Raw genomic sequence first — 25,077 nt, 5'->3', positions numbered from 1 at the left:
AAAGGCAGGTGGATGTGCAAGGAGGTGGAACACAACGCCAATGATTTTGGGAAATAGTATTGCATACGGATGCATTTGCTGGGAAAATCATTACATATGTTAACACAAGTATCATATATAAGCTGAAGATTTTCTGAAGCAAGTATGGATATAGGTGGAACATCATCCGCGCACCTGCAGCACAATGAAGAATACCTGCTTCTTAACATCAGGTTGATCTTAAGAAGTTTCATTCAGACAGAAGTTAGGCTGGTAACACTAGGAACCAAAAGGAACAGCCACGTGATGAACAGAAGCTATTAACCAAATGAAGGCAAAAAGGAAATGTTTTGAACAGGGTCCTTTGCCACTCCCAGCATTATCTTCACACTGACCTGCCTACCAGCAAACTGACTCAGAAACGGCTTTGTGGTCACTATCAACGGTCACCGGCTCTAATTCCAACTACCAACACCGGGCACACACCACACACATCACACCTCCCATTCACTGCTCTTCTGCACACCCATCCCAAAATACCTGGACGTGAGCAGCTCTTACACCTCTATTCTCACGTCAACACTAAAGAGTTCTTCACCATTAACAATAAATGAGGTAATAGAAACTAGAGGGAAAAAAAACAAACATCTCAGCTACAATGTAGTAAGAATATGACATCTACCGAAGGTCAAACGAACTGCATTTGTCAAAAACTTTACACAGCTATCCCAACTCTCAGTGACACAGGACCTTCAGCTCTACACAACAGTTCTCTTCTTGATATAGACTCAACTCAGTATGCCCTGTGGAGAAACAAAACAATCATTTCACAGCAAGCAGCATTCTCTGCAGCACGGCTTCTACGCGACTACACGAGGCTCCCCGGGACGATCACTCGAGGCGGGCAATCTACCCACCGCCCCTCGCCGAGAGCCGCCCCGTGCGCACGGCATCCAACACAGCGTGGCTGGAGTTCGCCCCTTCATCTATGCGTGAACGGCGCACGCCGACGGCCCAGCGCCTTCCCGGGACACGGCGGCCCCGGCAGGGACAGAGGCCCGGCCTTGCGGAGCGGCCCCTCCCTCCCTGCCCGCGTTCTATACGGGGCCCCCACGTGACGCGGGCGGACGTTTCAATACTGCTGCACAGACACACCAAAATATTTCTGGAAACTTCCACTCCTAATAATTCACACACTGAGGGCCCCGCCGCTCCCCGCGCCCGTTCCCTGCCTGCCGGGCTCCTCGGGACGCCCCACCGGACCCGGCCCCACCGCTTTTCCCGCTCCTCCCGCTCACCTTAATGCTTCTGTGACCTTTTGCTTCAGAAAGTAAGGGGTGGGGGATTCGAGTTCCTAACCTCAGGGCAAAATATATAACAATGGAGAGGAAAATAAAAAGCCACCCTCCCCTAAAAAAAAATTAAAACCGAGGTAAGAGGAGGCTCCACACACCCGGCCCCCGCCGGCGCCGTTCCTGCTCCCGCTCGTCCCGGCCTGGCCCGACACAGCACGGCAGGGCACAGCACGGCACAGCACGGCAGGGCTCGGCTCGGCCCCGGCCCGGCGGCCCCAACCGGCCGCAATGCGCCCTTCGGGCCCGGCGCGTGGTCGCGAGGCGCCTCGGGGGAGGGGAGAGACACGGAGCTCGATGCGGCGCCGCCGCCTCCCAGCGCAGCTCGGGGTAACTCTACCTGCTGTGCGGCCGCGGCTGCGTGACGACTCGGCTGCGTCCCGCTCGGCTGGCTCCAGGCCTGGGCCCTCGCGGCTGCTCCTCCCGCGCCTGCCGCCCTTCCTTCGGCCTGGCGGGCCCTCAGTTCGGCCCCGTGCCCATCCCCCCCTCCCCCCCGCTCAGCGCTAAACTTCGTCCCTCAGCTGCGCCGGCAGCTCCCCCCACGAGCTCCCCCGTCAGCGGGACGCGCGGCGGCGGCAGCGAGAGCAACGGCGACTGAGCGCGGCGCCTCTCCCCCTCCTAATGCCACAGGCTCGGAACCGGCTCAAACCGGTTCAGACTGGGAGATTCCATCTCGGTTTAGTTTTCAGCCCATGGCGCCGCGGAGCGTTTGGAAACCTCAGGCCTCCGCCCAGCGAGCGCTCTCATTGGTCCCGAGCGATGGCGCCTAGCGAGCGACCTGCGCGCTCATTGGGCGGGCGGCACGTCAATCCGCTGAGCCCCTCGGAGGCGTGCGGGGAGCGAGCGGCGACGAGCGAGGATTGGACAGACGGGATCCGCCCCCTCCCCGACAGCGCGCGAGGGGCGGGCTGCTGCGCGCTGATTGGCCGAGCCGAGCTGTCAGTCAGAGGATGGCCCGCCTTCAAGTTCTCAAACGGCGGGCGGAGGGACAAACCGCCTTTCTATTGGTTCGCAGCTCGGCGCCGAGAGCGCGGCCTGTGCGCTGCCCTGCCGTGGAGGGTGGCGTTCGGTCCGTTCGGTCCGATGGGCCGTTGTGTTGCCGCTGGGCCGTTGTGTTGCCGATGGCTGTGGAAAAACACAGCGCCGAGAGAACGGGGCGGCGGCGGCGGACTGTGTTGCGATGGCGGGCTTTACCTCACGGCCGCCCTCGCCTCAGGGAGGTGGGTGGCAAAGTGCCTCTATCTCGCAGATGAGGCTGTGTCCCCTCAGTGGAAGGGGAGGCTGTGGGGGAGGACTGAGCGCTGCCCCACCTCCAGCACGGCCCTGTCCGGCTCCTTGTGGTGCGTCCAGTGCAGCGTCCGCTTCTTTGCCATCTCTGTAAATGCTGAGCTGTAATAGAGATTAAATGCCGAGCTGTAATAGAGATTTGGGAGCTGTGGTGTTTTGGGAAGTTTTATCATGTCCTTAACGGTTCTGAATATACTCTCCTGTGTATAAACGAGACATGGGTGATAAACCTTGGTATGGGTGTAAGTTGCTAAGCTGTGTTCTTACACTTGTACTATAACCTTTAAAATGAAGTGCTACTCACAGAACATAATATGCTTAATGAATACACTCTACAATTACTTTGCTTTCCCAGCTCTCCCCAAAAGCGTTAAAAATTACAAAGCTGAAATGGAAATTGAGGGACGCAGTGAGATCTGTATCCCTTTACGTACACAAAACCATCATCAATACAGAAGCTATGCAAGTGTTTTGCCCTGATAGTCAGAGCCCCTGACACACTGGTTGTATAAGCCTCTCAATTACTGTTTGTTTTCATGTCTGGAGGCTCCAAGAAGTTTGTGGGTTTAACCCTCTAGGACAAGCTCTCTGTGGCTTTACTTAAATAAAAAAATAAAAATCTGTAATAGAACTGGATTGAGTATGGAAAGCAATACATGGCTGTAGCATGCTGGGGATAGTAACAGGCAAAGTGACTAACTGTGAGACCTCATTGGTGGTGAGGATTGGCTTCAGTATAACTCACACCAATGTTAAATGGAGCATTCGGTAGTATTAGAATGATTAGTTGTTCAAGTTGCCCGAATCTTTTTTTTTCCTACTTGGTTATTCTTTAACTGTACCTGTTGACAAAAACATTTCAATATGTGTTGAAGCTAATGGATAATTCTAGCTTAATAAAATCTGCTGACTGTTTTTTGTAGACAAATGCTGAAGTTTTATCAGAGAACACTGGTGACTTTATAACGGTTTATTCCCTTCTGTGTTGCGTAGGTCACAGATATGCATATAATGTTGAGTCCTTGCTGCCAATATCTTAAATCCTAACTTTAAATAAAGCTTTATGCATCTTTAGAAACCAACAAGCTTCTGTAAAAGTGTTTAAGAAGTTAGTGGGTTTAAGTGCAAGCTAATTCTTTCAATAGAGGGCCCTTTAATAGGTTTGTATGTACTCATGCTAGGAGTTTATTCTGATACATTAAAGGAACTGAGTTACTATCTAAAATAATACGTGAGATTATGAAATTACAAAGTGTGTGCAATAGTTCAGAATTGAATTAAAGAATTAGAAACTCTCAGTAAGTTGTCTCCTGGTGCATTTGTTTCTTGAGCTAAGGATGCTTTTGATACCACAATATGAAAGGGGAGAACGTTTACCGTGATAAATACTTAATATGTAATGACATATTGTGTTTCTAATCTGAATAAGCGTTTCCTCACCAATGGCAAATCTCTGAAGAGAAAGCTCAGTGGTCAAAAGTAAGTCAATACATCAAAATTTTAGCCTAGCAACACCACGCTCATCTTGCTGTGAGCATGAAGTAGAACTTTAACAAAAAAAGAACTCAACAGATGTGAACAGTGCTGATGGCGGGAAGTCACAGAAAGAAAACTTACAGTTCTTTTTCCTGAAGTTTCCCACCATTGCTGGTAGTATGCATCCAGCCATGAGGCTACTGTTCTGTGTTCAAGAACTATGTTTTACCTGTGACTTTTATTCTTTCCTTCTCTGAAAATTAACACTTCAAGATTGTTTATGTAACAATTCCCAATGGAGAAAATCAATTGCATCTACTTGTACTTTACTCATAACTGTGATTTTCAACTGCTTTACAAGTTGTGAAAAAGTCTTAAAGTAATCCCAGCAGAAAGCTTCCATTTCATATAACCAGAATGGGTAGATCTAGCAAGACCCTAACAGGTTAAAAACAGGGTTGTAAATGTCCTGGAACAGGCTGCCCAGTGAGGTTGTGGATGCCCCGTCCTTGGAGGTGTTCAAGGCCAGGTTGGACGGGGCCCTGGGCAACGTGATCTAGTAAAGGTGTATGTTTGGTGGCCCTGCCAGGCAGGGGGGTTGGAACTACATGATCCTTGAGGTCCCTTCCAACCCGGGTCATTCTGTGATTCTAGGACACAGAATTCTAACTAGCCCTGGTGTTCAAAGCAAACTGATGTAGGACACCAAAAAACTGGATATGTTGTGAACTCCTTTGGGTTGTGTTCGCTTTTTTCTGTTTGAAAACTTTTGTTTGAATTTTTGTGCAGGAGTAGAGTTGAAGTCCTTGATTTTTTTTGTTAAATTGAATTTTCACTGTTTTAATTTAAATTAGTTATTCTTTTTGGAAGGTTAGATGGAGATTTTCACACTTCCTTCAGCTATCTGTAAAGCCCCCCAAAGAATCAAAACACTTTAAAAATGTATATGCTTGTAAAAAATCATAACAATAGAAAATACAGTGGACCTTTGTTTGATGTACTTGAGTATGGGGCTAGTTTCCTACCTAGGAAGTTATCACTAGCTTTGCTTATCTCAAATAGCACTTTAAATGTTTTGGTAGAACTGTTCCTTCTCTCTTTATTGCAAGCTGTGGCTTAATGTGCTGTAGATAGAATACTTCTCACCTCTCTTCTGCACAAAGCTTGATAAAGGCTGGTTCATAAGTGGGGTGCAACCTTGAAAAGCAGCCGTTTTAGCAGGGCAAGTATACCCGGATCTCAACTTCTTTCTAATTAACGTAGTAGCTAATATAAGGTTACACTTTCGATGCTACTGATGTCTCCTTTATTACACCTTCAGTCTAGAATTTAGACCTTACTGAAGCCAACAGGAAAGTTTGCTTTGGTTTCAGGTCAGCAGTTTGCCCTGGTAGTGACAAAAGCTAACTGTGTACTGGGCTGTATCAAGAAGAGTACAACCAGTACGTGAATTGATTATTCCTTCCTGTTCGCTACTCGTTAGGCTGCGTCTAGAACACAGTGCCTATTTTTTTTTGGTCCTTCAGTACAAGGAAGATGTTGAAAATTCCACACAAGTGCAGAGTAGGCCAGTCAGCTGGGCTTCTTCCGTCTGGAAAAGAGACAACGGAGGGGCCACCTACTATCAGCTCCCCAGTACCCAGGCTGACTTCTACAAGAAAGGGTGAGACAAGTTCTTTATTTAGATGTAAAGTAGGAGAACAAGAGGTGAGAGGTATAACCTTTACTGAGAGGTTCCTGCTGGAAATGAAGGGACTACTTGTCATTATAAAAATAAGCATAACAAAACAGAGCTGCTTGGTCTAAATTCAGTATTGATCATCATCATAGTCTCGTGCGGGTTGGAAGGGACCTTAGAGATCATCGAGTCCAACCCCCGGGATTCGAGCCTCTGTGTAGCAGAGCGGCACTTCTACCACTTGCGCCACAGGGGGGATTCGAACTCCGGGCCCCACTGTTGCAAGGCGGCGTCCTTAACCACTGCCCAACTGGGGCACACAATCCTCTCTTTACTGTCTAAATCTGGTCAAACTAATTCTGCACTTATTTATTCCTGTATGGAACACCTGTCTCGATGAATGTCCCAGATCTATGATTTCAGAGAAGCCGTAAAAAGAATAGTAACAGCATTTGCAGATAATGTATAAATTAGAAGGTGTTATAATCCGTAGGAAGAAATAACATAGCCCCAAAATCTTAGAAACTAAATGTTACTGAATAGAGAGGAAAAATAAGAACTTTTATATCCTTGGGGGGAAAAAAAAGTCAATTTGAAGGCAAACCTGGAAGATAGAGAAACACCTGTTTGTTTCCTGTGTTCCGTGCATTGGTGCACAGGCACTTAGTTGGGCTGCCATTGATGCTGAATTTCCAATTAGAGTTCCTTTATTCTGTAACTTAGGTCCTGTTTTACTGGCTTGTGGTCCTACTCCAGGCTCAGCGCATCTATTATCATTGTCAGCCACAAAGTGCGGTGACTTAGAATCTCTACTCCCAGCATCTCTAGTTTAAAGCCCTTCTGATTAAATTGGAATGTTTGCTGCTTAAAGTGGTCTTCCCCTTGTCTGACAGATGAACCCTATCCTACCCCTAAAGACCAGATTTCTCAAAGCAAGTTCCTTGACATAAGTAGCAAAAGCCTCATTCTCAACACCACTCCCTTCGCAGTTTATTGATTTTCTTAATTCTGTCTTTCCCGTTTCCCTAACCGCAGATTGATGAGAAGACTACCTGTGCTCCCAGATTCTTCACTGTTGCTCCCAGCTGCTTGTAGTCCTCCTTGATACTCTTCAGGTTGCTGATAGCTGTGTTGCCGGTGCCTCTGTGAAACAGCAGCAGGGGATAGTAGTCTGTGGGGCACACAAGCTCTGGCAGCAGACCTGTCTGGATAGAAGGTCTGATGGGTGCCTCTGTACCCCTCAGAAGAAAATCATCCACTACTTTCACCCTTTTTCACTTGCTTTTTCTTAGTTGCAGTTGTTGTTATGCAGCAGGGAGCAGGTCTGGATATGCCAATGGGGGAGTTCAGGGCTATTTTGGCCCATACTGTGTATTCAATAAAGATTGCACTGTCTCTATCCCTGCCTCCCTGAGAGAATGCAGCTGTCTCCTGCAGGTCAGTCAGTTGTTGTAGGAGGTCTTCCACCTGGGCACATCTTACACAGGTGAATTTTCCACTCACCTCTGCTCCAGCCAGAAGTTGCAGTCACTTCCCATGTACCATGGTCTGCACAGATGCTTCTTCCTTTAAAAGCTCAGTCTGAGTGGAGGCACTGATGATGACTGGGGTAGGTGGTGCACACTCCCCTGCCAGAGCTGCAGCCTCAGCTCAGCATCATACATGCACCCTTCTGCTTTGAAGGCACTTGGAATGAGTGCCCCCTTGCTTCTGAAGTCGGTAAAGCTTTAGTGTCCTGCCTTGCAAGCTACTGCTCCAGCTGTTACAGCATGCAACCAGTGTACAGGTGACACCTACACTCTGTTAGCCCATCCTGTACTTGGTGGGCAGCAACTTGTCACTGCTTTCCCTGAGGATTCCTTTAAGGACACAGGTGTAGCCTCTGTTGCATAGGCAGCATCCACTGCTGGGAGAGCTGCACATTGCTGTAGGGTCACCAGGCTGCCTTGTAGCTTGATGTCAGTTGCTCTGGTTCTGTCTGGGTCGGCTCTGAAGTAGCTGCTCTTGACAACTGTTAGTTCTAGGTTTCAGCTGTTTAAATCTCCTACCTTTGCCCTGGCAGCACACATGCCATGTCAGCCACTCTCGTGAGAGCTGCCTGTTGCTGGGGAGTCCCTCCATTGTCTTGGCATTGCTGCAGTTTCATATACACATTGAGCTGTTACTGAAACCTAACTTGACAGAGTGATTTGTTTTACTGGATACTGTCTGCTGTGGCTGTAATAATACTTAATGGTAGGAATGGCTATGTACCTAGAGTAGGTACAAAAGGGGAATGCCAGTACTGTCTTTCAGCAGCAGTATGTGCTTATGTTGATTTAACTAGTGTATAAAACTGTTACTTGGTAATACTTAAAGAAGGAAATAAGACAGTGAAATTCATCCTTTGTTCAGATGGATGATGTTCAGATGCTTCCATCTCCTACTTTACCACGTTCTTAAGATCTGCTGCACCTGCCTTTCTGGATTAGAAGGGGACATTCCCAAATTGACAACCGTCTGAGGTGGTAGTCTTCATACGGAGCTGTTTATCTGAAGCATATACTTCCAAAAGAAATTATTTTGTATTATAACTAAAAGGCTAAGTAATACAAAGTAATTTCAGATGCGGAGGAAGAGTTTCAACTGAAGGTAAAATTCACTACTCAAAATGCAAATCATTTAACTTTGAGGGAGGTTGTATTTTTTCTACAGTGCGATATATTCTAGTTTGAGCAATGCTTTGTTAAATCCTTTGTTAAAATAATTAATAGTCTGGATCAATGTCATAAAGATTAAGCTACTGATGTGTAACTAGTTAGGTATTAATTATATATCAAATGGTGTTGACAAGACTAAGGGCTGTCAGCTGCAGGAACTCCACTGTTGACAACAGAGACTTGTCTGGATGGAGCCAGATCTGTGGTCACTGATTCCAGCATTCCATGCCAAAGGTGAAAAGAACACCACAGGAGCCTTCGCAGGGGAGACTCAAAAAGACCCCTACACACAGCCACCACTGGGCAGGACACATGCAAGAAGAGATGGGAATGTGTTGTAATGAGTTCTTGGCACTGTTTATACTAATCCAGCCCCTTTCTCAGAAATATCATGTATGCGTATAGTTCTACACAATAAATATTGTGATTGATGGGTGTCTGGATGTGCAAGTTAGGCTGCACATCCCTTTGCACGCAGCATTATGTGGGTTGCAGAGTTTGATTTTGAACATCAATACACAGGTGAATATTGCTATTCTATGTTTGTTATGTAAGGGAAGCAAATCTTATCACTGAAAATGTGATGGAAATGAGGACAACCAGTAGGAAATAGTTCCCATGGATGGAATGTAAAATATATCTGAATGGAAGTGTGGGCAACTTCTTTATAGGGAAATGTAAATCCTAAGTTAATACACTAGAACAGGAGGATTTTCAAGTTTACTCCTATTTTTATATTGATTGTAGTGAAACTGATTTGTGTTTTTTGTTGTTTTTTTTTTTTCAGTTCCACTAATCTTGTAGGGAAAACTATCTTGTGGGGAAGCAGGGAGGTGAGGGGACAGGAAGAGAGTCAGGTTTGAGGTGCAAATGTGAAATCGTAGCACAGCTGGAAATTGTAGTCAGTATTTGTTAACTGAGTTATTAAATTTTGTTTGTCCACAAGTTACTAAAATACCTGAGGATAGCATTTGTTTCCCTTCTTTGTCAAGGGAAAAACCCTCTACTGAAGAGTTGTCACTGAACCAGGGAAGCTAGCTTCAACAGCAGTAAATGCTGTGTATACTGTTCCCCCAAGGTAAAACTGGGGACCCTGGAAAATCCTGAGAACTTGCTGCTGGTCAATTTGTAAAGCTAACATGCCTCCTGTTTCTGTCACAATGCTAGGACAAGGAACCTCTAAAGTCTTCTCAAAGACCTCAGTCAGCTCAAATAACTATTTCTTTAAGTTGTGATTCAGATCGGTCGGTGGTTTACAGGCTGGTTCCGCCCAGCTCCATGACTAGCGGGGCAGGGGGATCCACAGAGCTATGGCCAGGGAAAGGGTAAGGAGATGGGCCTAAAAACAAAACAGCAGCAATAATCTGAGGAGAAACAAAAGTAATTTACTAAGTAAGATATTGGAATGCAAGGTAACACACTATAATATAATATAATTAGAACTGAAGCTAATGATTAAAATGAGTGAGTCCAAAAACCAAAGACCCTACTTTAAAGCTGAAGCAAGATGTCTAGCCAGGCTGAGCAGAAGAGAAAAAGGGGCATGTCTCATGGTATGAGAACAGTTTTGCCTTTCCCTCTGAACAGAAAACAGAAGCAACAATGCAGAGTCCTCTGGAATACATAGTATGTAGTTCTCTTCTGAGAACCAGGTGCCCGGAACTATCTGTGATCTACAGAACTGGAGTATTAACTCTTTAACTCCCAGTGCACAATATGATGCTGTGATATAGAATACCAATAACAGAAACCAAAAAGCCACAAGTTCATACTGCCTTTGTTAATATAGATACTTCTACATGGAGAATGATAGTTATATAGGAGACAGCTTTCCACCAGATGTTAATGTATAGCATTTCTGTAGTTCGGAGGGGCCTGTTCAGTAAGGCTTATAAGGAAATAGCTAATAATAAGGTTACTTATTCATTCTGTTACAGCATCTTCTATGTAGAACATATGACTGTGTCATTATCCTTATTGTCAGCCAATACTTTGTAGTCTCCATCTCAGCAATACTCATTTTCAAAGAGCAATTTCACTCCAGCTGTCTCCTGCTGAGGCAGTCATTTTTGTTTGTTTCTGATTGTCACAGAGTTATCAGTCTATGTCCATGACAGGGGGGCAGTAGGTCTGTGTGCCCCCCAGCTCCCAAAAATGGGAAGGGAAAATAGAAAGGGGTAGGGAGATGGAAGCTGGACTCAAGGAAATAAACAGAGCAGCGGCAGCGATCTAAGGAAGAAAACTTACTTTACTAACTATGATATCAGAATGCAAGATAACACAATGTAATACAATCTAATTGAAACTGAGGCTAATAAATCAAGTAAAATAAGAGAGAAAGAGTTTTCCAAAACCTGAGAAGGCTATATTGAAAGTGAAGGCACATGGCTTAGAAGCACACCCACACCTGCTGCGAGGCAGTGAGAGAGAGAGCATGAGCATCACTTTCATGATGTATTTTCCTCTCTGACTGTGAGGTCCTCCAGGACGTGTAGTTCTTCTCTGTGCTCCACATGATGTCATGATGTGGAATACCAATAGCAAAAACTACAAAACCATGGCACTGATCCAGCATTTTTCTTCTTTTCTAGATACGCTAGGTACCACAGGATTTGAACTTTAAACAAATATTTGTTTTCCGCTTCCAACCTTGTGCCATTAAAAAGATAAAGACAAAAAACACTTCAGATAGCTGATGGAGTATTACTTACAGGTCTATCTGCAGACTCCTACAAATGCAGAATTCAAAGTTTTCCTGTCTTAAATTCAAAGTTAGTGCCTTTATACAAATATTAAATGCACCATTTTATAGGCCTGGGCTTTGTCAGCGATGTTAGAGTGATAGAATCCTTACAGTTGGAAGGGACCTTTAAATTCCTTAGATCATTCTTGTGGCCCTACTTTGCAGGCTTTCCAGCAGGTCCATATCTCTTCTATACTGAGGATTTCACATCTGAATGCAGTGCTCCAGGTGAGGCCACACCAGCACAGAGTAGAGGGGCAGGATCTCTTCCCTTGACCTGCCTGCCATGCTGCTTTTGATGCAGTCCAGGATACAGTTCTCTTTCTGGATATCTCTGGCTCATGTCCATCTTGCCATCAACCAATACACCCCTAAAGTCCTTCACAGCAGGGCTGTGCCTTACCTTTGCCTCCTCCAGGTTGCATTGGTAGTGCGGTGGGTCTCATATGTGCAAGACCTTGCTCCTGAATTTTTTGAACCTCATGAGGCTTGCCTGAGCCCACTGCTCAAGCCTGTCAGTGTCCCTCAGGATGACATCCAGTCTCTCAGATGAGTCAACTGCACCCCACAGCTTGGTGTCATTCAGTCTTGCTAAAGGTGCTCTAGACTCCGCTGTTGATGTCATTGACGAAAACATTAAGACAGCTGATCCCAGCTCTGACCTCTGGAGGACATAACTAGTTACTGATCGCCATCCACACATGGAGCCATTGCCCATCACTCTCTGGACTTAGTCCTGTTGCCAGTTCCTTCATCTGCTGAACAGTCCACCCATCAAATCCATGTATTTCCAATTTGAAGAAAAGAATGTTGTGGGTTACTGTGCCAAAGGCCTTACTGAAGTCTAGACAGATGACATCAGTGGCTCTTCCCTTGTCACTGATGCAGTTACACCTTTGTAGTTGGTCAAGCAGGATTTTCCCTTGGTGAAACCATGTTAGTTCTCCTTATCACCTCCCTGTCTTCCATATGTCTTAGCATAGCTAAGAAAGATCTGCTCCATGATCTTTCCCACCACAGAGGTAAGACTGAGCAGTTGGTAGTTCCCAGCGTCATCCTTTTCACCCCTCTTAAAAAAAAAAAAAAAAAAAAAAAAAAGAAAAAAAAAAAAAGAAAAAAAAAAAAAGAAAGTTTCCAATGAAAGTCGTGTACCATGAAACTCAGTATGTGTCTGCTGATGCATGATGGAAACCAGCTTGGCAAGCACCTTCATTATCTCCTTCAGTGCCCTTGGGTGGATCCCATCTGTCCCCCACAGGCATGGACTCACCACCACTGACTTTGTTTTGATGGCAGCAAGCTCCATTTCCACAAGTGGGTGAACAGGGAAGAAGGAAGATGTAGTGTATTTTCAGAATTCAGCAGAGCAAAAGCAAAGTTAGTAGGCTCTCAAATTATTATTCTAGGTAAGCCTCTGGTACATATCCATTTAGCACTGTTGCCATGCCTGTGTGCAACTTTCAGGAGACACAGCTGAGTAAAGTGTGCTCACTACAGTCTGATTAGAGATGGAGTCTTGAAAGAACTGTGGTTTCATAACAGTAAATCTGGTTTTAGTTCACTTAGGATTGAGCGACACAAGACACTAAGCAGTACTTTACTCAAGTTCACTCTGCTAGATCAAATGTACTGACATTTCGTTAAGTCAGGTAGGGCATAGTATCTTTCTGCAGCCAGCGGAAACACCACATGTTCAGGCTAATTCAACAGAACTATACATGTCGTAAGGGCCAAGTAGTACATGTCACGAGGTAAGCTGAGCTCTCTGAATTTAGAGTTATGGCTCAATCGTGGAAAGTAACAAATAATTTCTCGTGTGGTTGGTGAGTTGGTTACTGCTCTCCGTTACATCCTGGAAATGTAATGCAAGTGTCTGAGCTGTTCAGGAATTAAGGCAAACAGCTCCAGTGTTGCTACTTGTAATAAAACAATAGTATTTTCCCTGCTAAATGATATCATTGTAGCATTGCTTTGGAAACATGGCTTTGACTTCTGTTCAATTTGGTGATAAAAATGTGTTCTTCAGCAGGGAGATGTTTTCTACAAGGTGTTTCTATCATTCTTGTTATATGTCCCAGACATGTACTACTTTAATTACTTGAAGTACACAGCCCTTTTAAGTACGTTAATATAACCTGATACTACCTAGCGAGCGTTTAGTGCAGTTTAAAAGGCATTTCTTCACCCTCGCTTCTTTCACGGCTGGCTTAGTAGAGTGGTTTCCTCTCTTTCTGTCGTGTTGGATTTAGCAAGCACATAGTGAAAATTGCTTTGATTCAGTAGAAAGCATCTGTCAAAAACAGTTTTCCTTCAGTTCTACGTGTTGAACTGACTCACTGCGTAAGATATAATCAGAGGTGAGTGCAATGAGCACTACCTGGGGCTCTGTTAGCTTGTAGTTGTATTAGGTATTAGGAAAAATTAAGACACTCATACTAATAGCGTTTTAGTTTAGAAATTCTTAACTCAGTGTATGAAAACATTCTTGCTTGTATATTCCAGGCCATCACTTGACTGCTTCTTTCATTTCCATAATTATTAGATAAATAACTTAGTTAGTAAAACAACTAAACCAGGACATTCACATCGTTTACATATGTTCTCATGTTATTAAGCTGTGATTTGCCCAACAGATATGAGGATAATTTACCCTATAACTCAGCAGCATTTAATATATGACTCTGCTGTAAGTAACTGCTATAATGCTAAGTGGTGTGCCCTGTAAAGTGACATGATATCATAGCACTTCTTTTAAAATATGATATTAAGTGCCATTACATCCTATAATTATGTAAGTTATCTTTGCAGCTTAGGAAACAGAATCTGACAGCCTGTGTAACGTGATGGTAAGTGCAAAAACGACAGCAGAGCAGCAAGACCCCAAACAAGTGAGGAACTGCAATGGACACCGAAATGGGAAGGGGACAACACAGCTTACCTTCAGAAGGCCTATGCACAGACCTCCATTGAGATGTTCTCACATCCACTGCCAACACTTAAATGAGGTCTGGGAAATGCTGCATCCTGGCTCCACCCTTTCTTATCACTCTACTGCATTCACCTGAGCTCCCCTGGGTTGGCCCTGCCTTCTCACCAGGTAATCAATCACTGTTTCAAGCTGTGGCTTAGCATTTCTACTACAGCCTGGTTCTTCTTTCTCTACTATTTCAAGAATTCTGTCAGTATTGTAGGAGAACAAGCTTTGTGTTGTTCACAACATCACTGAGATTTCTTTCTTCAGTCTTGTATTTCAGCGTGAACCACTTCCACTGTTCTTTTCTTCCTGAGAACTACAGTGTTTTGTCTGTAAAAGCAAAGCAAGCAACTGGTTTGTTTCAAGATCTTCTATTGTTTTTTCCTTTTGAACTAAAAATTATCTGGTTTATATTGTATTTTTTTCTTGTTTAGAGAGACCCTCTGCAGAGCCTGATAGCCCATGGTTGCCTCTGTCATGAATGATTTGTGCAGAAGTATGTTTGCAAATATGCCTGCATATGAACTGATTTCATTTAAAGTAGATAGGTATTTTTGGCATTTAAAACCTTCTGATTCTCTTATACATTAGATAAAAAGTGTTTTTCACTTGGCTCTGAGATGATGCTGTTGTTTTGTCTTAGGCATGTATTTGGAATCCTTGATTTTTTTGTGTCAAATTCATCATTTTTTAGAGGTTTGGTGATTGTCTGCTTCTTTTAACCCTTTTCCTAATTGTAGAATAAATGGCTACCTTTTTTCCCCAGATGCCAGTTTAACCTGATCTGTACTGTTTCTACTCTACACTTCTAAAGGTTTTGTTGTTATTTTCTGTACCAAATATTTTGCCGACTGCTGTAGTTGTTTCCCAGCATTTGTCATTATACGAAGTCTGTTAGTCACACTGTAATTGCAGAGTTAGCCAATGAAGTTAAAAGTTTCACCAGTAGATATATCTCTGAAAAGCTATCTCAATAGGACCTTTTCATGTTAGGTTTGTTTTTTGCAGTGTTGAGTAAGTGCTTTATATATAACAATATTGCTAGTTGTTACAAATATATATAACAATATTGCTAATTGTTACAAATATAGAATAAGTTTGAAATAAGACTGTCACTGTTGCTATACATCCCCATTTATCCTAAAACCAATAAATCTTATGTTGAAGGTAGTAGGCAATTCTGTGATGTTACAATAGTGTGATGAATACAGTGAAATAAATGGTTTGTGCCATCTACTGGTCCAAACAGGATCTGCATTTCAATTCAGAATGAGCTAATGAAGCATTAGGTGTGTAAAAGAAGAAAATGGACGTAAATATTGTAAATTTTAATGTCTTTTCTGTATTAAGTGCCAACAAATGTTAAAGATGAGCTAAAAAAAAAAAACTAATATGTTATCCCTCTTCCTATCTCTGCCTTCTTTACCATACCTAGAAATTTATTCTAAATTTGATAGAGCCTGGAAATGTATGTTCCAGTAGGTTGGTCACGTTTTAGCAGGATTTAACAGTCTATGTTGTTGGTACAGAGTACTGTGAATGTGAACAGTTTGTCTAGACTTGTTCGATGGAGTCATACGTTCTATAATAATTCATAACTACAGTATATCATATTATCACATTCACTTATTAAAGAGTATTTAAAATAAACCAGCACCTTCTCCTTCATGGGTTTTCTCCATACATTTTGATGTTAAGGCTGGAGTAATAAAGCTACTGATACGGTGGGCTTCATTGTAGCATGCTTCATATACTTCAGTACAAACAAACTTTGTACCCTACAGCCTAATAGACAACTGTTTTTTCAACGATTTCTGTAAACCTGAGATTCCATGCTCAATTCTTAATTCAATTTGTGTTAGCAATTGTGTATTTGATACATTCTGTGTATATCCAGATTATGAATGTTCTGCAATGAGCTTTCTCTTCCACTGTTTCATTTTTCATAGTTATCTGAAAAGCAAAGCAAGCAGATCCACAAATGCTACAATGTCCTTCTAGTTACCTCTGTCTGATACAAAGAGAGTAAATCCAATTGAACAATAATGAAAAACACTTTGTGCATTCTGAGAATTGTGTACTTCAATATTGCATTCAGAAGTCCACAAACTTCACTTGGTTACATAATCAAGGACTGGTTTTGGCTTTTCAGGTGAAGCGTAGCCTGTAGGATAGAAGATAGCCCATAGGCTTAGAAATGAGGAGGGTTTGAAAAGTAACAGAGGAGGATTGTCAGTTTATTCAAATCCTTCTATGTCATGTACGCGTGTGTTCTGTATATCAGACATGCATGCTGTCTCACTCCAATTTGTAGGAGGGAGGCAAGGTTCTTGGATATGTGTATACCCAGCATGAGATTAAGAAGCAACAGTTCAAATGTTGGTCCAACCAGTTTATTAAAGTCCTAGCCATTTTTAGGGAGATGGGGAAGGGAAGGTAGGCGATAGGAAAGGTAGGAAATATAAGCAAGGAGTCTCTGCGGAGAGCAAAAGAGATAGTCACCACCGTGGGTCCAGCGAGGTACACAGTAGGTCCGTGGATCTCAGGAACTCGTCCAATCACCACAGGGGATGGGAGACAGCCAGGGAGCTCCGCAGCAAGCGGGTCCCGGGGGTTCTTCCAAAAAGGTTTTCCCCTCAGGGAATTCTCCATCAAAGGTGTCTTTGGGAGTTTGTCTCCAAAGTCCCCAGTTTAGTGAGGGCCTTTTATCCCCCATTTCAGTGGTGGTTTTTTTCTTCTTCTATGAAGTTTGAGGATTACAGCTCAGCATTTTTGGGAACATATCTCGAGCAAACACTTAACTTCCAAACAAGCAGGTAAACACACTTTGTAAAATGGTTTAAAACCAGCTTTTGTCACATTCCTGGTCCACAGATAAGCCAGCAAGGAGGGGAGTCTCTGTTGCCAGACATAAGCATTATCGCCTTCTTCAGTGGTCAGCTCCTTCGAGCAGCATCCCTGAAGAAGACTGCTTGTCCTGCTTCTGCTTATCTTTGCAATCATAAGCAGAGGTACTGTGGCACAACAACACCCACCATTCACCCTCCTAGATAGTTAGCAGTCGCCAGTCAGAGTCTTATCATCAGAAAGGCCTCATGAAGCAAGCTTTGAGACAACAAAAGAAAAACAGTTCTGTCCTTTACACATGCATCCCTCCAGTTGATGTAATCTGAATGCATGAGCCCCTGAGGCTGCAGCTCCACTCCAGTTGCTGGTATGCACACATCCACTTACACATCCCTGCTCAGCAGGTGCTCTTGCACCTGGAGCTGGCCCTCACTTACCTCCTGGGCCACTTCACCTGTTCACCAACTAATTTGTCTTGGTCTTTGTTGGCAATTACATTCTTGCACACTCTCACTCACTGCAGTTGCTGACACCGCAGGCATGAAGGCCCACGACTTGTAGTCTGAGCCTAGTTTCATGCACTCAGCTCTTTCACGTACACATTCAGTGGAGGATCTCTCACACACAGAAGTGTTGAATTCAGTAAGAATTCAGTAGGAACTCAGTAAGAAAGGAGGGCAATCTGGTCAGGTACAGAGCATGGCCAGATAAGAATACCAACTAGTAAACTACATACGTGTAACCAGTCCACTTTAATGCCCTTCTACTTCTGTTTTCAACAGCTTCTTCCTCTCCAAACCACCTGACTCCCTCATTTTTTCCCCTATAATTCATCCCGTAAACATCCCATAATAAATCCTGTGTAATCCCGAAACATGTCCTGCAATCCCATAATGCTTCCCACACCTTCCACACACCACCATAATGCTTTGCACTGGTGGATTAAAACAGCACTCCTTTAGTCTGGGAAAGTTTGAAACTGCTTCTTAGCTCTGAAGCTGATTTATCCTTGTTATACTGAGCATGCTTTTTTTGACCTTTTGAAATTCAGGAGGAGGCAATAAACTTGTGAACTTCCAACCACCCATGCAAATGTTTTACTGTAGACACTGCTGTATCACAAACACTGAAAAGAAGTAGTGCTTTTTAGCAGTAGATTTATACAAATGTTGCTGGTTTTAATTCCAAAGGCAACTCAATTAGAATCAGTTATGGAAAGCATGTGCATCTAATAGCTGAGACTTTTGATGATACAGGTGAGGAGCAGGACTGTTCTAGTTTAATCAGATCCTTCAGCAGAACTGGTGGCCCGTATGGGGATTGACCTTCATCAGTCATTTCTGATACTATTACGGGATCATTACGATTAGTCGGTGGAAACGGTTTCTTATGCATTTCATCCAGTCAGTCTTCTACTCATGAGATGGCAGAAATTGCAGCGCACAGTGGGGGGAGCTGCTGTTTGTAGTTTTGAAGTGTCATAAACAGTTCAAAAACTTGGGGTCTTCTCTGTTGTTCCTCGTATCTTCCAAACGTTGTTACCAGTGTCTGTGCGTATCTTTCTGGTGCTGTACTTGTGAGTTTCTGCCACATGCTAGGCTTGGTCCTCACTCTCTCAGGATCACGGTCTTGTGGATCAGGGTTGTACAACATTTCCACCACGGCCATTTCCCTCAGGTACTGGATACCTTTTTCAATGGTATCCCACTTAATAATCTGAGGCTTCAGAGCATCCTTGAAGGGGTACCTTTCCCTCACGGCTATTAACATTCGCTCCCAAAGGGTGGCAGCTCCATCCAAACATCTGTTTATCCCTCTGTCAATAGCTGGGTCTCAGGCAATGCTTCCTAGTTGGTGAGCTTTGTTACCATCTAGAGACAAGCTGTGGGCCCTGCTGTCCCAGCAGTGAATCAACCAGGCAAGGAGACCTTTGTTTTGATGCCATGTAAACTCCTTTCTTGAGCCTTGGATTTCAGTCAGCTTCAGAGGTCGATGAGCAGGAATAGAGATTTCCTCTTCATCACTCTCTTCTTCATGCCTCTTCGTTTTTCCTTTTGCCTTTCTCAGTGCTGGTTCAGACCCAGCACATGGATCTTCTGCCTCCTCCTCTGCTTCTCCTTCTTTTCATTCTAGACGTGAGGACACCCGTTTCCATTTCTTGCCTTCCACAGGGGCAGCTGATATTGCTACTGATGCCTCCTGTGACTGATCAGAGTTGACTTGGGGATTTTCTTTTTTGGCTTGAACCTCAAATTGGAAACTCTCTCTCCAGAATGGTATTATACAGAGCATGGTAAGCATAAGCCAAACCCCAAATAAGGTTTACCTCCTTAGATCTCTGTAAGCTGCACCGTTTCTGACTCAAATACTCACTTAATTTCTCAGGGTCCCTCAGGTGTTCAAGAGCGAAATCCCACGACACTGTGGGTCCCCATGCTTCTAAGATTTTTCCTAAACCTTTCCATATTCCCTGCCAATCAGCATTCTCTGGTTTTGGAGGAGACTTCCGCATAGAACAAATGGAAAAGAGTACATTCATTGATATTGATAATATGAACATGAGTATGAACACTGGCTCAGTTTTCAAAAAGCATGCAGCAATCTGAGAAGACAGCCTGGAAACCGGATTGAATGTTGTGGTGTTTGTAAAGTTAGCTGCTGTGAAATTAGCAATTGTGAAATTAGCCATTGTAAAACTAACTATTCCATCTGGGATGTAAGTGTCAAAATTCACATCATACCACATTGCATAGAAGTACCAGCCAGGTACGCAGCAGCTCATGGAATGTCACTGGACAAATCAGGCCGTGCGCTCTTTGTGAATCTGTAATTGTGATGGTTTAATGATAGAATGCAATCAAACTACAAGTACTGAGTTGGGCAGAAACTGAAACACTGCGCACTGCAGCCGCTGCCTTATGATGTTCCTCCTCTCAGTCCTTAAACTGCAGCTTCTGCATCATCTCCGCAAGGCTGTTCATCTCTCTGGAGAACTGGAAAGAAACAAATCAAGCGTAGAAGTAGAACAGAAACAATCTAGGGAGACCTCATGAAGAAACTCTAACCAGTAAACTTCTAGAATGGCCCCGTGTGGAACAGCAAGTTCCTTTTATTCAGGTCACTGACACTACTTCCCATGAAACGATGCCTATGGTAAGATTCATGCTCTGTTGTGGGAAGGCCATTTCAAAGGTTGCAGTGCCTGACATGGCAAGCTTCTTTATCACAGCAAAACCCTCCAGCTGTTACCAACCACATCCTTCTCAAGCCAGAGGAAGGCGTTCAAGCTCCCCATGGCAGCTCTCACTGGCAGTGTCATTTCCTCAAACACACAGCTGGCTGCTTTTCTATTCCATCACTTCCCTCAGGATTTTAACATCTCATTCATGTCTGGAGGCACTGAGAACAAGACAATGCGTGTCTGTGTTCACCAAGGACTCACCTCTATACGTGCAGCTCTCAGAGAAGCCTTTTTCAGTTCCCTTCTCCTTTCTTTTTGTCATTGTCTTCTTTCTATAAAGAAAGAATACCAATGAATTCATTTTGTTAACAGCAAAGCTGCAGAAACATGGGTGCTGTGAAAACAAATGGCAGTCCAAAGACAAAGCAAGTGGGACTAGGAATCCTCTCAAACATTTCCATGGGGACATACAGAAGAGCATTGTGGAGTTAATGGAAAGAAATAGGGTTAGGTGTTCTGGAACCTTGCTGCCTCTGGACTCTGTAGCCTTCAACTCTTTTCCCCTCTACAGAGAAGGAAAAAGCAAAGCAAGCCCTAAGCAAACTCAATGTAAGTACAGCACTTTACCAGGATGGTACCACATCACCTTCTTACCTCTTTGCTTGGAGCTCCGTGCTGGAAAAGGCCCAGGGTGTGCTGCTGGGGCCGGCACGCTGTCTGTGCTCTGGCCCCTGGCTCTCTTGTTAGCAGACAACTGTACCACTGTCTGCTTCTCTTCGTCCAAGGCCCTGCGTTTACATCCAGACAGGGTCTTGGAGGCAGAGCGAGGGCACACAGCTGGGGAAGGTCTTCTCCCAGAGCTGGGACCTGCTGTTGGAGGAGGCCCTCCAGCCCGGAGACGAGGTTTCATGTTGATCTTTCCATTTGACTTAGGTCCTCCGTCTGTTATAATCAAGAAATGAGAAACAGTAAGATTTAAAGAGTGACCAAGGCTACTTTCAGTTGCAGAATGGGCCACAATACTAGGAAATCTTGATTGTTCACTGTATCGGATCATAGGATCTTTGGTGAAATGTGGGTTTCCATTTCAAATCTGGACATGAAATTCCAGGGATGAAGACTTCAACCAGCACACAGCAACAGCAGTCCCATGAAAGGAAATGAAGCCTAACGAGAAAGACAGTGCATCAAAACCTGATGCCTGTTGTGCATCTGTACCTCTCTTGGGTGCCTCGTCACAGGCTGCAGTCCTCCCCAGTCCTTCCGCAAGGCTGCGCTTGGCTGGAAGGCCGCTTGCGTCAGCTTCTGGCAGAAAGGAACAAGAAATACTTAAAGAGCATCTCCTGGGAGGAAGATTTGAGCACAGCCAACCACAAACTGCTACTCTTCAAGTGTAGTTCCTACCATTTGCCTTTCCACTGCTTCAGCATGGTGCCGTTTCTGCAGTCAGCACAGATCTGCAGTGGACTTTCTTCACTGTTCCATCACACACACCCCTTCATGGAGCCCTATTTAGAGGCAGGTACCCACACCACAGCTCACAAGAGGTTCTTACCTGCGTGGGCTTTCCGTTTCCCCCCTTGCCCAGCACCGTTGCATGGACGCATGGGCTCTGTCCCTAAAACAAGAGATGGTGTGTTGATTTCACAGATCACACAAAGAACCACAAAGAGCTCTCCCTTCACCTTTACAGGCTTTAGCAGGATTATCTGCTCGCAGTTACAGTCTATGCTGGGGCTGTCGGTGCATCCTCAGTGCTGGGGGCTGACTCTCAACAGACTGAGGTGAGGGAGTTGCTCTTCTGTGTATAAAACACTGACCCCAAATTGAATCACCTACACATCATTTAGCACCGGGCTCCCTAAGAACATGAATTACACAGCATGCAGTGTCCTTCACTTAAATATGCTGCTTTGTGGTCATGGTAGCCAAGACAGCCACCAGTTGCCCCTTCATCCACTAGACCCCTTCAGATTACAAGCAGGAAATGTAAGGCAGCACCTTACCCAGCTGGAACTCACTGCATGTGCCAAAAAGTTACCATCAAATTTCAATAGTGAAAAATTGTGAAAAACGAGTAAAGCATAACAACCCTGCACATGGAGATCTGCAGGGCTGCTTGATAACCTGGGAGCTCTGTCTGTGTGGCTGAATTGGTTCTAGTTTGTGCATAGGTAGCATGGGACACGGCATTGCTTTCTCCTTTATTGTGGGGCCCTTCTCTCATCCTTCTGTTTGTTTGGGGATTACCCTATTTACTGTCAAAAAGATACTGAGTTTTTGAAGGTGAGGTTTGCACAGAAGCACACACACACAGAAACCCCCACTTTGTCCATCTTAGCATAGCAGTCATGTAATTTCAACACCTGCACAAAAGAAGGACTAAAACACCCTTGTCTATGGATATCTCTGTGTGTGTTTGTACACACATTTGGACGTGGGTTGGTGAATATTGTGGCACAAGCTGACAGTTGCAATGATGGAGGTCTTAGACTTAAACCTGGTGTCAGAGTTATTAGGTTGTGCATTTTTGGAAAGCATTGCTCTGGGGAACAAAAAAGACAGAAAGGCAGCCAAAGAGACAATGGATGGCCACACACTTTGCCATGCCTAGACTGGATTCCCTGTTTGCTCTAGGTCCAGGGTTCTTGACTGCATGTTGTTCCAGCCTATCTCTTTGGATGCACCAAATCATAGCCAAAATCATTGTCTGGTGTTTTCTAAGGATGGCATGGTATGTTGATACTGGGGAGGGAGCTGATACTTGCCTGCCAAAGGATGTGGCAACTGCCAGCTCTCTGACATGACCATGCCTTACACCCACACCACACTCATTTGCCCTGGGAATAAATGAGTTGGAAGGAAATTTTCCTTCGGAAGACTTTTCCATCCAGAAATGCTGATTAGGCTGAACTGAAATGTTCAGTGGAAAGGTTTCGATTCCATCAAAGCTTTCAGTGGAAATAATCAAGCCTTGGCCAGGCTGTCTGATGGGCAAGCCTGCTTTGCCTTCTGCCAGCTCACCCACCTGCCTATGGATCATTGGCCTTTAGGCACTCTGACTGCAAGATTTCTCAGCCAACGGGCTTCTGGAGGGCAAGGCACCAGTGTGGTATTGGCTCTTGCCATGCTCCTTGCATGGGGCAACACCGTAACCATGTGCTCCCTCACCTCTGGAGATGGAATTTTGATTCTGAAAGTTTCTTCTGATACCGATAGGGAAAATGGTAAAGTTTTCAACCAATATGCTACTCATGTATTCCCTGTATAGTCCTGAACCATGACCCATGTAGGGGTGATAGACTATAGTGAAATTATAAAACAGCAGAGGTAGACAATAACAGTGTTGACATCGCTATTTAGCAGTTAATAAGTTAAAATGTATAGTTTAACCATAAGACAGATGGAATGGACTGGTCTAGCTCTGATAGCTCGGATGAAAGAAGATAATGAATTTTTGGACAAGTTCAAAAGAAGAGTAACACGTGAAGCATGAAGCCTGGGCCTAGGATGAAACACAGCGGGTAAGAAGGACTGAAGATATATTGATTAATCACGAGAATGAATAACATAAGTGATGTAATGTCTACCTAATCATATAAGTATAGGACTTCTGCAAAGCTTGATTGTCATTCACTAGGAGTGACCCAAGCTCTGTATGCATGTGTCACTGAGCACTGAGCTTGTTAATAAAATCAACAAAGAGTATCCATGAGTTCGAGTCTCAACCTGGTTCCTTTCTGCAACAATTCCTTCCTTGTGATTTTTTTTTCTTGCATATTTTTATCCCACTGAAAATAGTTGTGTCTTATTTTGCCTTTCAGTTCAGATGTGTTGTCAGCTGTTACGCACCACAAAGTTGTGTCCATTCATTTCTGTTGGTAAGATTGTTTCTAGCACCAGGAACATGTTCTGAAGATACATTAGTGGGCTTTCTTCCCCATTTTACCCTTCCTGCTCACAACCTTGGCAGTCACACCTGTGACATTACATTAAAGTCCCTCTGCAGTGCTGTGCCTGCTCCTACAAATAGTAGGAAGAGCACAAGCATGCTCTGAACAATGGGAGTGTTTGGGAGGACTCTTGGGTTGGTTTTCTGGAACAACGCATTGTTAATACCTAACGCAGACAACCTGAATTCCTCTTGTACATGAAGAAAGTGTTTTTTCGTGTAGTTTTTCAGCTTGCCTCCTTTTTTCTTCACATGCAGTGGGGTTGGTAGTAAAAGACCACAATAACACTAGGTTACTTCTGGTCTGATGTAAATAGATGTGTGTGATGACACTCTGTGCTGGGGCATCATGGCTTGTTCAGCTTCTCTGTAGGCTGTGTTAGTCACATAGTTGTCATGAGATAGCCAAAAGAGATAGAAAGGTGAGTGGACGCTGGTGATCTCAGTGCAATTGATAAATATTCATGTACTGGTAGAATTAGATTGTGTTGATCAGATGTGAGCATCAATGGTTTATCATGTCCCCCGTTATCACTGTGGCTGTTGAAGTTAGAAGATGTTCCACCCCTCCCTTGTAAGATGTATAATATGAGAATTAGAAAGAGTTTTAAAGAATAATACAAAGTAAAGAATAAAAAAGAAAAAACAACAAGGGACATAAGGGTAATTGAGATAAGGAGTGAGGGAGTCATCAGCAAGAGAAGAGAATCTGAGGAAATTTGTGGAGAATAGAATCAACCGTAGCATACTGAACTCACTCTGTGCTAACTTCAGCACTGACTCTCATCAGTGACTCAGCCCTTGCTCAAACATTCTGAGACCAGCAGGTTTCAGTATTTGGGCTGCTGGCCGTGGGCGAGAAAAGATGGCATTGCTGGATGCATCTGCGCTGGGGATGTGGAAGGAGAG

The 25,077-nt window shown here is 44.1% G+C and overlaps 1 protein-coding gene across 5 annotated transcripts in view; it reads right to left on the bottom strand.

The window, feature by feature from the left end:
- Nucleotides 1–1,812, bottom strand: part of XPO1 (exportin 1) — a 34,061-nt gene extending 32,249 nt beyond the window's left edge. For 3 of the 5 annotated variants that reach the window (XM_085541003.1, XM_015856757.3, XM_085541002.1), the window contains exon 1: nucleotides 1,672–1,812. The gene's annotated coding sequence lies outside the window, so the exon portion shown is untranslated. Of the gene's footprint in view, nucleotides 1–519; nucleotides 600–661; nucleotides 778–1,671 lie in introns of those variants that run through there. The other 2 variants (XM_085541001.1, XM_015856760.3) reach the window with 2 other exon arrangements.
- Nucleotides 1,813–25,077: the final 23,265 nt, after the last annotated feature.

This window comes from Coturnix japonica, chromosome 3 (genome assembly GCF_054131305.1).
Source record: "Coturnix japonica strain WE chromosome 3, WE-NBRP24, whole genome shotgun sequence".
Taxonomy (NCBI): Eukaryota; Metazoa; Chordata; class Aves; order Galliformes; family Phasianidae; genus Coturnix; species Coturnix japonica.
This window is presented reverse-complemented; position numbering and strand designations above follow the sequence as displayed.